Raw genomic sequence first — 13,209 nt, 5'->3', positions numbered from 1 at the left:
GAAGACTCCAAGGGCTTGGTGAACAAGATTCAACATGATGAAGGTTTCCAGGAGAACTCTCACCCATTACAACCACAAAAAAAACCCTGAAACAATAAACTCCAACATTTACAACATAGCAAAAATAAACAACTCCCTTCCCAGTATTTTCCAACAACATTGCAGCTACCTTCACAAGGTGTTAAGGGCTTATACAAACCAAGGTCCGAGTCTGGTAGCCTCGTCTCCTCCAACTGCATGAGCTCTGCAGCCTTCTCTTGCTGCTTTGAGTCTCCCACCCTTTCTGGGTTAACCCATTCTGAGCATGGGGGTTACACCAGCATCAGTCATAGGCCGTTTCCGCACGGCACAATCGTACCTGGTTACAACCGGTTTCTTACAATCTGGGTCTGTTCGATCCTGGGCTCATTCTGCACATGCAGAATAATGCACTTTCAAACTGCTTTCAGTGCTCTTTGAAGCTGTGCAGAATAGCAAAATCCACTTGCAAACAGTTGTGAAAGTGATTTGAAAACGCATTATTTTGTGTGTGTCTTCCTGGTTTCTCCATTCGCATGGCTGCCCGTTTTGTGAAGGAATCCAGTGAAGACCAGGAGGAAATACTCCAATTTCTTTCGCACGAGCCCGGGACTTCTGTATTTACATTGCAAGTGTATCTGAGCGTGCCTGGTATCCCGTGTTCTGATTGGTTGTCGTTTTTGAGTGGCAGCTTGAATTAACCTCAGATGGAGAGATCGGAGGGGTGGGCGGAGGGGTGGGGAGATGGAACCCCATCACACGACACCACCCCTAACCACCTATTCCCAGGAGGGGAATGGTCAGCCACAGATGCAGGCAAAACGTTAGGAACAAGATCTACCAGACCACGGCCACACAGCCCGGAAAACCCACAACGACCAGTTTAATAAGCAAGTCCAAAGCACACATTGATTTTGCGTATACAGCAGACTGAGCCAGGAGACAAGAAGAGGTGATAAAATGTAATCCTCTAATCCCTAATCCTATATATGCCCTTTCAGAAAGTAATAACGAATCAGCTTTGTAACTCTTGGGCTGGAACGTAATTAGAAATCAACCATCACCCTGGTCTCTGTATCTCCGGGCAATGTCAGGACCGTCTGCTCGCAGTTACTTTCTGAAGCTGAGACAGATTCCTTCCTCTTCTTTGGTTTGTGTTTAAGGAGTTGATTATTTCTCTTCTCCTCTACCCCTAGCAAGCCCTCTTCGCAGGAAATGTTCTCTCTTCATGGAGCCGGCATTGTGGTGTAGTTAAGAGCAGGTGGATTCTAATCTGGAGCAGAGGTGGGATCCAGCAGGTTCTCACAGGTTCCCGAGAGTAGGTTACTGGCTCACAGGCACGAGAGGGGGGGTTACCACTTGCCTTTTGCCACGTGGTTTTTGCCTTAGCCACGCCCCTCCTCTCAGCAGTGAAGCGCAGCAGAACTTGAAGCAGTGCAACGGCAGGAGAGTGCAAGGCAGAGTGGCAGCCTGGCGCTTCAGTGCAGAGTTTGTTTTTCGGCTTGGCGATCGGCACAGTGGCTGCGTCCTTGCCACAGCCCCGCCCAGGAATGCCCCACCCCCAGAATGCCCAGCCATGCCCCGTCGTGCCCCGCCCAGCCCCATTGGCGCTACGCCACAGTTTGAATCCCACCACCATGGGAACCTGTTACTAAAATTTTTGGATCCCACCACTGATCTGAGTACTGGGTTTGATTCCCCACTCCTCCACCTGAGTAGCAGGGGCTTATCTGGTGAACTGGATTGTATTATATGACGTGCGGCTTGGTTTGGTTTGGAATTGTAAGCCACCTTGAGCCACAATAGAATAATGGGGAGGGAAGAGTACAACAACTTTGCCTATGATCGATAACAGGGGTCTGCAACCTGTGGCTCTCCAGAGGCTCATGGATTACAATTCCCATCAGCCCCTGGCAACAGGGGCTGATGTGAATTGTAGTCCATGAACGTCTGGAGAACCACAGGTTGCAGTCCACTGATCTATAACTTAGCTATTCAGCTGGTACCTGCCCAAGAAGCTAGAGACCCCAAACATCTGTTTCTCTCTGGCAGAACGGTTCAAACTCGAGCCCCTTCCACACATGCAGAATACTGCACTTTCAATCCGCTTTCAATCCACTTTGCAGCTGGATTTTACTGTGCGGAAGAGCAAAATCCACTTGCAAACAATTGGGAAAGCGGATTGAAAGTGCATTCTTCTGCATGTGCGGAAGGGGTCTCAGAAGGACATTTTGCAACCAATTAAATCCGTGGGTTAGACCAGAGGTGGGGAGTGGGTTAAATCTCCCCCTTCTCGTTTGTTTCATCTAACTCCCCCCCCCCTTTTAGGCAGCCCAGAGATTTGGGATCTGCCGGCTCCAATTCCATCTCCCCCATCTGTCGTGCTAAATTAATTACAGATTTGCTCGTTCAATCTGGACTGGCCGTCTCTCGGAATGATTGCGGCCGAGTCGGCCGGCTGGCAGAAAGGAGCGCAGCCAGTCGCTGGAAGCCGGGGGTGGCTCGGGCAGAGGGGAGTCATTTTTGGGAAACCGATGGCACCTGCCACCGTTGTGCGTGACCCTGCGCCTGACCCCCGTTTCCTATCTTTTCCATCATCAGCCACCTGCTTATGATCCTAAGAAAATTAATGCCCCTCTTGGCACTGGGGGGGGGGGGGGCTGGACAAAATTGCCATCCAAGAGCAGAAGAGCTCTCTTCCAAGTCAGATGAAGTCAATGGGCTTAGTTGGGCCGCATTGTCCCCTCCCACCCAAGCCAGAATAATTTGTCTCTCAGTAGAGAGACTCTTCCTTCTCTAAGGAGGGGCTTTATCCAGTGGTGGGATTCAGCCGGTTTGCACCGGTTCGGGCAAACCGGTAGCTAACTGTTTCTCCCGTTTGCCGAACGGGAAAATCCAGCGGTGGAATCCAAAAATGTTAGTAACAGGTTCCCATGGTGGTGGGATTCAAACTGTGGCGTAGCGCCAATGGGGCTGGGCGGGGCACGACAGGGGCGTGGCTGGGCATTTTGGGGGCGGGGCATTCCTGGCCGGGGCTGTAGCAAGGATGCAGCCGCTGCACCGGTCCTTGGGCGGGAAACGAATGCACGCAGGCGCAGGCTGCCACGCACGCCAGTGCACCTCCTGCTAGACTGCTTCAAGTACTGGTGAGAGGAGGGGCGTAACTAAGGCCAAAATCACGTGGCAAAATCACCCATTAGTCACCCCCTCTCGGCACACACAAATAATTAGTAACCTACTCTCGGGAACCTGTGAGAACCTGCTGGATCCCACCTCTGGGTGGATCCCACCACTGACTGAAGGCCTGATGGCTGGCACCCTTAGCTGTGGGCGCCGGACAGCCAGGGCACCGTCCCTCACAACCCTCCTCGTTTTAATCCTGTCTTTTCTTCAGAGAGCCCAGGGTGGGAAACGAGGGTCCCCCCTTCTCCGGTTTATCTTCACAACAACTTTGTGAGGTCAGCCAGGCCGAGAGTGGACTCCCAGGTACCTCCGTGTTCCTCTGGGTGCCCCCAGTGGGTTCCGTGGCCCAGGCGAGAGGAAAAGGGTCAGGCAAACGTCCGAGAACTTTTTGCTGTGCCTTAAACGGCAAATGTCACTCATGAGAGATCCACGTCCCGACCGGGAAAGCTGAAGGAAAGGCAGGCAGGGAGAGAGACTGCGGCGGCCTGAACATTAAAAAGCCGTTTCTCCAAAGATGGAGCATTAATGGGATCCTTTATTGCAGAACAAACCGTTCCAGGGAGGCAATAACAGCCAAGCCTGGGCACGGAGATGGATTTTGCGCTAGAGAAAGGAAGGGGGGAAGAAATACACACACGCCGGGAGGCAGAATGGGCAGGCAGGGAAGAAGAAGAAGAAGAGTTTGGATTTATATCCCCCCTTTCTCTCCTGCAGGAGACTCAAAGGGGCTTACAGTCTCCTTCCCCCCTCACAACAAACACCCTGTGAGGTAGTTGGGGCTGAGAGAGCTCCGAGAAGCTGCGACTAGCCCAAGATCACCCAGCTGGCGTGTGTGGGAGTGTACCAGATATTCCCCAGATGAATTCCCCAGATGAATTCCCCAGATGAGCCTCCACAGCTCAGGCGGCAGAGCGGAGAATCAAACCCGGTTCCTGCAGGTTAGATACATGAGCTCATAACCTCCTACACCACTGCTGTCTGCCCCGAGCTGGCAATTGCCAGCGAAACTTGCTGACTCGGCTTGCCAACCTCCCTCCGGGAAACAAAACTCGCCTGGAAACTCGCCTGGAAACAAAACTCGCCTGGAAACAAAACTCATCTCCAGTGAGTCAGCACAGCGTAGTGGTTAAGAGCGGTGGTCTCTAATTTGGAGGACTGGGTTCAATTCCCAACTCCTCCACATGTCCGGCAGATTCTAATGTGAAGAGTTGGATTTGTTTCCCTGCTCCTCTATATGAAGCGTGCTGGGTGACATAGGAACATAAGAACAAGCCAGCTGTATCAGACCAGAGTCCATCTAGTCCAGCTCTCTGCTACTCGCAGTGGCCTTTGGGAGCTCACCTGCAGGATGTGAAAGCAATGGCCTTCTGCTGCTGCTGCTCCCGAGCACCTGGTCTGCTAAGGCATTTGCAGTCTCAGATCAAAGAGGATCAGGATTGGTAGTCATAAATCGACTTCTCCATAAATCTGTCCAAGCCCCTTTTAAAGCTATCCAGGTGAGTGGCCATCACCGCCTACTGTGGCAGCATATTCCAAACACCAATCTTCTTCTTCTTCTTCTTCTTCTTCTTCTTCTTCTTCTTCTTCTTCTTCTTCTTCTTCTTCTTCTTCTTCTTCTTCTTCTTCTTCTTCTTCTTCTTCTTCTTCTTCTTCTTCTTCTAATTCTTCTTCTTCTTCTTCTTCTTCTTCTTCTTCTTCTTCTTCTTCTAATTCTTCTTCTTCTTCTTCTTCTTCTTCTAATTCTAATTCTAATTCTAATTCTAATTCTAATTCTAATTCTTCTAATTCTAATTCTGGAAGATCTTCAGGCCCCACCTGGAAGTTGGCAACACTATTCAGGCACCCACATTTGCCCGTTGGGCTGCTGTTCGCTGATGCTGCCAGATGAGCATGTTGGGACTTGGGACTCCAGCCGTGTCCTCTAACTGGGATGCCCAGATGTGCAGACTAAGCCAAGGGCCACTCATTGATGCAGACAAGACATTCTGCCCCTGCTCAAAACCGCCTTCTTTTTATAACTTTGCACACCCTAAGATGGCCTAATTCACAACTGGAGTTCGCTAACAACTGGATTCGGTTGAGGAAAGTTTGAAAACATCCACATGTCCATCATCACACCTCCAGCTCGCGAAAGTCTCGATAGATGTTTGTTAACGTTCCTTTGATGAGCGTGCATGAAGCCACAGAGAAATCTTCCTCGCAAATCGGGGCCATTTTTTAAAACCTGTAAATCGCATTTTAATGCTTTCTCTCCCCGAAAAGATGAATCATGAATCAGAATATTAACGAGTCGATTAGCGAGACAAAGTTGCTGTAAGATAAACATCCCCCCCCCCCCCCCCAGAGAGTAATGTACAAACTCCCCTGACAGTTTGATAAAAGACTTGGCAGAAAGCATTCTTATTTCTCTGGAATCGAACTCTCTCCACCTCCATCCCTTTTAATACTGGGAAAAAAACCTTCCAACTACAAAGGAGGGTGTTTGGATTCCGGCTCACACATCAACTAAATCACACAGTATTTTTGCACATTAGCTTAATCATTGTCTAAATCATTTGCCCTTTCTTTATACCTAAATTGCATAACGTATTAAAAGGCTGGAATGGGAGCAAAGCGCAGACAGTTGGGGAAGGAAATGGCAAACCATCCCATAAACACAGGCAGATTCCGCATGGGCCCAAAACAGCAGTGTGGGAACAGTGCGAAAGTGGCGTAAAATGGTTTAAAACGGTGGCTCCTTCCGCACATGCAGAATAATGCACTTTCAAACTGCTTTCGGTGCTCGTTGAAGCTGTGCAGAATAGCAAAATCCACTTGCAAACAGTTGTGAAACTGTCAAAGGATACTTCTATTCAGATGCATTCACCTATTGACCTTGCTATCTTCATTGTTACTCCCAGGCTACAGACTTCTTTGTGACTCACATGCCAGGCTACTCTATTCAGAGGGCCTCACCTTTTGACCTCACAGTATAAATACTCCACTTGCTTTCCATTCCTACCATCAGATCCTCTGAAGATGCCAGCCACAGATGCAGGCGAAACGTCAGGAGAGAAGGCTGCTAGAACACGGCCAGACAGCCCGGAAACCACACAGCACCCCAGTGATTCCGGCCGTGAAAGCCTTCGACAATACTTCGACAATAAGTTGTGAAAGTGGTTTGAAAACGCATTATTTTGCGTGGGCGGAAGGGGGCCGGTGTCAAAGCATTGACACCATTTTCACACTGTTTTGACACCGCTGTTTTTGGCCCATGCGGAATCTGCCACAGTCTGCCTAGAAAGGGGTATTGTGTGACATGGTCCCGTGGGCTAGTAATGGCCTGGCGCTTATACAGGAGGATTACTTTTAGTTTATAATCCCATACAGTTTGCCCTCCAAAGCAGGGATTTTTTTCCCCCAGGGCCACTGACCTCTTATCACCTGGAAGAAGAAGACTTTGAACGTACACCCTGCCTTTCCCTCCTGTAAGGAGTCTCGCGGTGGCTTACAAACTCCTTCCCTACGCAGTGGTGTAGGAGGTTAAGAGCTCGTGTATCTAATCTGGAGGAACCGGGTTTGATTCCCAGCTCTGCCGCCTGAGCTGTGGAGGCTTATCTGGGGAATTCAGATTAGCCTGTGCACTCCCACACACGCCAGCTGGGTGACCTTGGGCTAGTCACAGCTTCTCGGAGGCCTCTCTCAGCCCCACCTACCTCACAGGGTGTTTGTTGTGTTGGCCGAAGAACCAAGGAAGATTGTCAACTCAGCGCTGGAGTCTCCTGCAGGAGAGAAAGGGGGGGGGGGATATAAATCCAAACTCTTCTTCTTCTTCTTCTTCTTCTTCTTCTTCTTCTTCTTCTTCTTCTTCTTCTTCTTCTTCTTCTTCTTCTTCTTCTTCTTCTTCTTCTTCTTCTTCTTCTTCTTCTTCTTCTTCTTCTTCTTCTTCTTCTTCTTCTTCTTCTTCTTCTTCTTCTTCTTCTTCTTCTTCTCCTCTTCCCACAACAGACACCTGGTGGGGCTGAGAGAGTTCTGAGAAAACAGTGATGGGCTCAAGGTCACCCAGCAGGAATGTGGAAGTGTGGAAACACATTGGGTTCACCAGATAAGCCTCCGCAGCTCAAATGGCTGAGCGAGGAATCAAACCCGGTTCTCCAGATTAGAGTGCATCTGCTCTTAACCACTACGCCACGCTGGCTCTCAGGTGAACTGCGTGGCATTATAACCTGCTGGGTCCCCCTTCCCCCCCCTAAAGCTCACCCCCCCCCTCAGGGTCCAGCCTCAAATTTTCAACCATTTCTCAACCCAGGCCCTTTCCGCACTTGCAGAATAATCCACTTTCAATCCACTTTCAATGCACTTTGCAGCTGGATTTTACTGTGCGGAATAGCAAAATCCAGTTGCAAACAATTGTGAAAGTGGACTGAAAGTGCATTATTCTGCACGTGCGGGAGGGGCCCCAGAGCTGGAAACCCCATCTCAAGACCTGTGTTAGCCACTGAGGTTCATTGTTTCGGAAGTTTATCAGAGTTTCAGTGGCTGCAAAGAATTCATTTCTAGACTCATCTAAACGACCGAACTCCCCACACCTTCCCCCTTTCCAGCCTCCGGACATTTCCAAAATAGCTTTGACGTGAAGAATCCAATTATTAGATTCTTGCAGGAAGTCAGGGGCGGGGAAGCGGGAAATTAACCGTGCCTTCTTGTCCTTCTTCATGACAAATCTTCAGGATCGACAAAAATGAGAACTGTCGCCCTCCGGGCAATCCGTCAGCCAAACAAACCGGGGAGGAATTTTCCCTCACCTTCCCGCTTTACCTCTTTGTGATCTTCACTCAAAGAGACGTGAAGAAAGCGGTTTGCAGCAGTCACACACACAGAGACACACACAGAGACACACACAGACACACACACATACCCGAACGTTGCAGGCTGTTCTTGATGCAGGTGGAACTTGGAACTGACACAGGTGGAGAAATTGGTTGGAGGTGAAGCGGATGCCCGGGAGGAGCAATTATGAGACGGAAGGAAGGGAAGTTGCGTTGTCCCATGAATGGCCTGGCAAAAGCACAGAGGAATCAACAATACAACAACCTTTATTAGGCCTATTAAAATAGGCTCCAGAGCGTTACAGACATTTCTGAAGTACAAATCAAAAGTACATTCAAAACACAGGCAGATAAACGGTAGCTAGCATTGGACGTTACTTAGAAAATTCTGTCACTTGTAAAAGAAATTTTGCTACTTTTTCCAAGAGCACGGCCTCTGTGTTATCTAACAAAAGCTCCACAACAGAGTTGTCAGAGTCTCTTTCAGATTTGTCTAAGACCCGCCCAGGAGAGAAATTCCTAATGCCCACATATCTCGGGCAGTCAAGTATAATGTGAGCAAGAGTCTCCACTTGGTTTTTACAGTGTGGACAGACCCGATCCTGGAGAGGGATAGATAGGTAGCGACCCTTTGTAATGACTGATGGGAAAGTATTGCATCTGGCCCTTGTAATAATCCATCTCTGTTGGGATTCAGTTAATAGTTCAAGATATTTGGCTATGTGCCCCTGTTCTGGTACTATTCCGACAGAAAGGGGTGAGCATGATTTATTTGCTAGTCCCAACAAGATGTGGTATTCCTGTCCTAGAAGTCTGCTTTTTAAGGTTTGCAGAATCTCTCTGGGTGACAGCATACAGAGATCTTCAAGTATTAAACCTAGAGAGTAGATTTTTGATTCAAGAAGTTGATACCATTCGGAGGCAAATAGGTCAGGGCGCACAATATATGTTAAACTGTGCGACAGAGGAATAATAGACCTCCCTTCTCTGAAATAAATGTATGGGACCTCTGGTTGCCAGCTTCAAGGTCAGGCCTGGAGGCTCTCTAGAATTGCAATGGATCACCAGGCAATAGAGGGCAGTTGTCCTGGAGAATTGGCTTCTTGAGAAGGTGGACTCTATGGCGTTATACCCTACTAAAGAAGAAGAAGAGTTTGGATATTTACCCCGCTCTTCTCTCCTGTAAGGACTCTCAAAGAGGCTGACAAGCTCCATCCTGTCCTGTAGGGCCCTCAACCTCCAAGTGGTTACTTAATAGAAGAAGAAGGAGGAGGAGGAGGAGGAGGAGGAGGAGAAGGAGGAGAAGGAGGAGGAGAAGAAGGAGGAGGAGGAGGAGGTGGAGGAGGAGAAGAAGCAGAAGGAGGAGGAGGAGGAGGAGGTGGAGGAGGAGGAGGAGGAGAAGAAGAAGGAGGAGGAGAAGAAGAAGAAGGAGAAGAAGGAGGAGGAGGAGGAGGAGGAGAAGGAGGAGGAGGAGGAGGAGAAAAACTTCCTGACAGTAAGGGCTGTTCGGCAGTGGAATGCACTACCTTGGAGGATGGTGGAATCTCCTTCTTTGGAGGTTTTTCAAGAGAGGCTGGGTGGCCATCTGTCAGGAGTGCTTTGATTGTGTGTTCCTGCATGGCAGGGGGTTGGACTAGATGGCCTTTGGGGGTATCTTCCAACTCTATGATTCTATGAAAATCCCTATCGAGCAGCATTCAGCTCCCTGCATTTTTCTCTGTGCCCCCCACATTTGTGGCTTTCATTTTCTCTCTAGCATTTCTTTGCCACATTTTCCAACCAGATAATCCCCCTTCGGGGGAGGGCGGTTTATAAACCCAATAAATAATAATAATAATAATAATAATAATAATAATAATAATAATAATAATAATAATAATAATAATAATAATAATATTCCCCTTATGAGCTCTTGCATTCACTGCCTCCTGCATACCGGCCAGACTGGAGAGCTTTCCCCACAGAGCAGAGGGGGAATCCAAAATCACTAACGTCAGACTGAATCACCGATGCAAGATGTCAGTTGTGTACTTATGCAACGCCTGTGCATAACCTCTGCCCAGAGCAGGTTCACAGGACCGCGCCGGCACTCCGTCAGAACAGAAGGGTTTCCGTAGGGCCCTCTGGGGAGATTCTTCGGCAGGGCATTTTCTTGCTTAGTCAGAGAGATGTGCAGAGCTGTCTAAACATCAGGTGGCGAGGCATGATGTGGCGGGCTGGTGCCAGACCGAAAAACCTCTCCCAGCTGAAATGCTTTGGAAGAAGAAGAAGAAGAAGAAGAAGAAGAAGAAGAAGAAGAAGAAGAAGAAGAAGAAGAAGAAGAAGGAGAAGGAGAAGGAGAAGGAGAAGGAGAAGGAGAAGGAGAAGAGAAGAACAGAAGAAGAACAGAAGAAGAACAGAAGAAGCAGAAGAGAAGAAGGAGAACAGAAGAAGAGAAGAACAGAAGAAGAACAGAAGAAGAAGAACAGAGGAAGAAGAAGAAGAGAAGAAGAGGAGGAGGAGGAGAAGAAGAGGAAGAAGAAGAAGAGGAGAAGGAGAGGAGAAGGAGAAGAGAAGAAGAAGAGAAGAAGGAGGAGGAGAATTTGGATTTCTACCCCGCCTTTCTCTCCTGTAAGGCACAGTTGAAGAGTTGAATTTATATCGCCCCTTTCTCTCCTGCAAGGAGACTCAAAGGAGCTTACGGACCCCTTTCCCTTCCCCCCCTCACAACAAACACCCTGTGAGGTAGGTGGGGCTGAGAGAGCTCCGAAAAGCTGTGACTAGCCCAAGGTCCCCCAGCAGGAATGTAGGAGTGCGGAAACACACCTAGTTCACCAGATAAGCCTCCACAGCTCAAGTGGCAGAGCAGGGAATTAAACCCAGTTCTCCAGATTAGAATCTACCTGCTCTTAACCACTACGCCACTGCTGCTCACGGAAGCTTGCAGAATATTGCCTAAACAATTGGAATTATTATCAAAGCCTTCAGACAATAGTTTGTTACCAACCAACCAACCAACCAACCAACCCCCTGCCCCCCCAGCCCGAAGATCATGAAGACTTTTCTTCTCCTTGCTGATCCTTTGACAAACTTTGCCTGTTGGAGGTTATAAATTATGGACGGCAACCAAATGAGAAAGATCGGCCGGAGTCACTGAGCAATAAATCTGTATTTATTTTGTTTTCATTTATTATAAATGTCCGTCCTTTTCCGCGGAAGAGCCTTCCTTTACATTATGGATATCAATCTCAGCCGAGCACGGTTCTAATGGGAATCCACTTAGTTCCACCTAAAAATAAACATGCCTCGGAATGTGCTATCCAAGGTCAAGAGAGAACCCTGCCTAGCTGCAGGGAAAGGTGTAGGGTCTTGGCAGCTCTGAGTCGAGAATTTTGGAAATTTGGGGGTGGATCCTGAGGGTGGGGGGGGGGTTGGAAAGTGGGGGGGGGGGCACTCCACCACACTCCAAGGCAGCGTATTCCGCTGTCAAACAGCCCTTACTGTCAGGAAGCTCTTCCTAATGGTTAGGTGGAATCTCCTTTCCCGTACTTTGAATCCATTATCCCTTGTCTGGGCAAACAGCAGAAAACAAGCTCGCTCCCTCTGAACATGCCAGCCACAGATGCAGGCAAAACGTCGGGAGAAAATACTACTGGAACACAGCCATACAACCTGGAAAACCCACAACACCCTAGAGATTGCATTTTGTTAGTTTTGGCCCAGCTCTCTAATTTGTCCAGGTCATTCGTTCGTTCGTTCGTTCGTTCGTTCGTTCATTCGTTCGTTCGTTCGTTCGTTCGTTCTACCCACCCACCCACCCACCCACCCACCCACCTACCTACCTACCTACCTACCTACCTACCTACCTACCAGATGTTCAGGAACTACAATTCCCATCAGCCTCTGTCAGCATGGCCAATTGGCCAATTGGCCATGCTGGTAGAGAACTGATAGAATATATGGACCCTAATTTATCTAGGCTTACCTAACCTATAGATAAATAGCAGGCAGAGTTTACAAACAGCAACAGCAAAAATAAGGAAAGATAGAAAGGTAGGCTAATGAAATGCTGAAAGGCAAATTATACAGAAATTATCTGTCAGCTGATGTAAACTAAGGTGAGCAGATGGTCACCTTTGTGATCCAGGATGGGGAAACGGCCACACAGGAGCACACGGCCTTCTGGGGCTTGCCGTTCAGCCCTGTCGTGAAGCGTGTGACAAACCCCAAGCGAAGCGCTCGGGGCCGGCTACCGCACTACCTTGCACCCCAGAAGGCAGTCGCGGCGAGCCTCCAAAATCGGGACAATTTGCAGAACCGTGGGGCCGGGACAAATTGTTTAAAAGTGGCGGTCCGCCAAAAGCGGGACGTCTGGTCAGCCTAATGTAAACGGACCAATCATTCTTTCCTGATACTTAGCTGAGTCAGCCTGGCAAAAGTCAGAAGTTGCTAACAGGTGTTAATCAATTGAGTCCTGACTAAAAGGAATGTGCTCTACAGCTGGGGCTCTAAACAGCCAAAAAAGCTACAAAATAAATTTAAAATGATAAGACTCGAATTTCTCCACAGTCTCAAAAGGGCTCCTTCCTGTTCTCTGGATGAATGGATGGTCACAGTTCGATACCGAAAGCACACCATCGGGCAGGTTGGACTTTCTTTCCGCAAAGAAACACAAGGGTCCCTGCAGGACCTGCTGCTGGTACCAGGAATATTGCCAGTCATTCGCTGCCTTTGGCCCTCTTGAGTGCTTCGGGCTGTTTCTTGAGCATCCTGCCTGTTGTTCCCTCATTGCCTTCCGATCCTTCATGCTGCCCTCGTCTCCTTTGCCTAGGCCCACGTGTTGCGACCTGGCGTCAACAAGTACAGTACATCACGCAGCCAGGCCGTGGTGGCTAGAAAGAAGAACAAAATCACTCACATCCAGTTCAACCATCTACCCCCATCGTCATCTTCCGGGGACAACGGTAGCCCACATAACTTGCCTGTAGAGCTGTCTCCCAATCTCGCCTGCAAGATGCCCAAGGTAAGCTCTTCAGGGCCGGGATGTGTGGGAACCAGAGGCTGCGTCCTGAGACATGAAAAGATGCTGGACTGTTACACTGTGGCTGGAGCGTGGCGCGCGAGGCCCAGACCTTGCATCGCCGGCAGGCAGACACTTCGGAAGGAAGAGTGGCTGGGCCTCCTTTCAAAGAGGTGTGGGGGGGGGCTATTTTCCACCCCA

The sequence above is a fragment of the Sphaerodactylus townsendi genome, linkage group LG04, assembly GCF_021028975.2.
Source record: "Sphaerodactylus townsendi isolate TG3544 linkage group LG04, MPM_Stown_v2.3, whole genome shotgun sequence".
NCBI lineage: Eukaryota > Metazoa > Chordata > Lepidosauria > Squamata > Sphaerodactylidae > Sphaerodactylus > Sphaerodactylus townsendi.
This window is presented reverse-complemented; position numbering follows the sequence as displayed.